We start from the raw sequence: 2,874 nt of genomic DNA on the forward strand, positions 1-2,874 counted from the left end.
GGAGTAAACGAAACTGAAACTAAGTGCTGGGAAAGCAGCCAAGTGGAAACTTGGTTGGCATTCTAAGGAATGAATTTCAGACAAACCATCCAAATGATCTTCCTCACGAATGAGACTGAGACCTTTATTGACAATAAAAGTGCCCCAGCTAGGGGCAGCAACCCCAAAGAAGCTCATAGGGTACAGCACAGAGATACCAGCCTGCTCTGCAGAACATATTGTAGGGGATAATCCAGCATCCCCGCACCAATAATCCAGGTTAAGGGGGTGGGTAGTAGGGAGAGCTGGATATGACCAGGTCCAGGTGCCACGTTGAAGGGCTCATTGTAAATACACACACACACACACACACACACACACACACACACACACACACACACAGATCTTTTAGAGTAACTGGATCTAATAGATTGTTTCCATCTCTTATCTTTGAGACTTACACCTCTACCTCAATATAACGCTGTCCTCGGGAGCCAAAAAATCTTACTGCATTATAGGTGAAACCACGTTATATTGAACTTGCTTTGATCCACTGGAGTGCGCAGCCCCCCCCCCCCCCCCCCGGAGCACTGCTTTACCGCGTTATATCTGAATTTGTGTTATATCGGGTCGCGTTATATCGGGGTAGAGGTGTACTTTAAAATCATTTATACTCTGAAATGTGACTCTGTAAAAGGGCACGATAGGCTTCAGAACTGGTTTTTTTCAGGGACTCCAGGTCAAATTTAAGAACTTCAGAATGGCCAGACTGGGTCAGACCAATGCTCCATCTAGCTCAGTATCCTGTCTGTCGACAGTGATCACTGTCAGATGCTTCAAAGGGAATGGACAGAGTAAGGCCTTGTCTACATGGCCACTTTACAGTGCTGAAACTTTCTTGCTCAGGGGTGTGAAAAAACACCCCTCTGAGCGATGCAAGTTTCAGCGCTCTAAAGTGGCCGTACAGATAATGCACCAGTGCTGGGAGCTATCCCCCTTGTGGGGGTGGGGTTTTTTAATGGCGATGGGAGAGCTCTCTCCCAGCACTGGTGCCACGATTACATAGCCACATTAAAGTGCTGCTGCGGCAACGCTCCTATAGCCGCGCTTTCACGTCGGCTGTGTAGACAAAGCCAAAGTGATCCCCTGTCATCCAGTCCCAGCATCTGGCAGTCAGAGGCTTAGGGCCTGGGACCCCAGAGCTTGGGGTAGCATCCCTGACCATCTTGGCTAACAGCCATTGATGGACCTATCCTCCCATTAATTTATCTAGTTCTTTTTTAAATCCAATTATATTTTGGCCTTCACAACATCCCCTGGCAACTAGTTCCACAGGTTGACTGTGCCTTGTGTGAAGAAATACTTCCTTTTGTTTGTTTTAAACCTACTGCCTATTAATTTCATTGGGTGTCCCCTGGTTCTTGTGTTATGTGAAAGGATAACTAACACTTCCCTATTCACTTTCCCCACACCATTCATGATTTTATAGGCCTCTATCATTTCTCCCCTTAGTCATCTCTTTTCCAAACCGAACAATTCCAGTCTTTTAAATGTCACCACAGATAAAAGCTATTCCCAATCCTTAATCATTTTTGTTGCCCTTCTCTGTACATTTTCCATTTCTAATATCTTTTTTGAGATGGGGAAACCAGAACTGCACACAGGTATGGGAGAACCATGGATTTATATAGTGGCACCATGGATTTATATATGTTCAATTTACAAGTAAGATGTATGTGTGTGTGTGTTTGTTTATAAACTTTCAGCCTCCAAACTCATCCTGCCTTGTGTAGTGTTTCCCACTCTCACCACTTTATCATTAATCTCCTGATGTTTGGTATTTTTAATTAAGGCTCCAGCTCCTGGACTCATGGGATTACAAGAGAATCTTTGCTTTCATTTTTTTAAAAGTAAGTTTCTAGCCCTTAGATTTGCAGAGAAATGCTTGAAATCTTTTGTGAGAAAGAAAAGCTTAAAGGCTCAAAAACAGAAGCAGCATAGAAAGAATCCAAATGTTTTTAGTTTTTTAAATCAAAGCTTTTTAAGCCAATCTCATGATTTTGGGGTCCTGATATGATTTTTGAACAGTTGGTATTGGCAAGACGGGAGCCAGACTCTGAGCTGGCATAACCCCTCCTTGTCTTGGTGTAGGGGCTATTGCAGGGTGGGCCTGTGATGTGCTGCAGCTGTCTTGACCAGTGGAGTGGCTGGCTCCTTGGGAGCTGTTATTCACCAGGACAAGTTAGAGCCATGCAGAGGCTGTTTTAACGTATGACAGAGGGGATGATTCAGCCTGTAATAGCTCCCAGGATCAGGGCTGGCTTTAAGCCGATTCGTCCGATTCCCCGGAATGGGGCCCTGCGCCTAAGAGGGCCCCGCAACGTCCGGGGCTGCCGGCAGAGTGAAAAAAAAAAAAAAAAGGCGCGTCCTGCTTCTCCCCCCTCCCTCCAGCACTTGCGCCGCCATACAGCTGATCAGCGCAAGCCTGGGAGGGAGGGGTGAGGAGTGCTTGGGGAAGACGTGGGGCCAGGGCGGGGATTTGGGGAGGGATCCAATGGGGCAGTGAGGGGGCGGGGCTGGGGGCGGGGATTTGGGGAGGAATCCAATGGGGCAGGGAGGGGGCAGAGCTGGGGCAGAGTTGGGGCGGGGGGGGGGGAGGTGAGACAATTCGCGTCCTGGTGTGGGGCCCCGCACCTGCTAAAGCCGGCCCTGTCCAGGATCAGGGTAGCAGAAAGCTATCTAAGCCCCACATCTAGGTGGGCCATAACAGTGCTTGGTGCTCCCAGGGATCTGGTCCTGAATTAAACTGGGTTCCTTCTTTTCCATCATTACGAGTTGAACAATTTTGGTTAGCAAAGTTCTATTCTTTTGTATGTATATTCCATTCTGTATAAT

This window comes from Chrysemys picta, chromosome 4, assembly GCF_011386835.1.
Source record: "Chrysemys picta bellii isolate R12L10 chromosome 4, ASM1138683v2, whole genome shotgun sequence".
Classification (NCBI taxonomy): domain Eukaryota; kingdom Metazoa; phylum Chordata; order Testudines; family Emydidae; genus Chrysemys; species Chrysemys picta.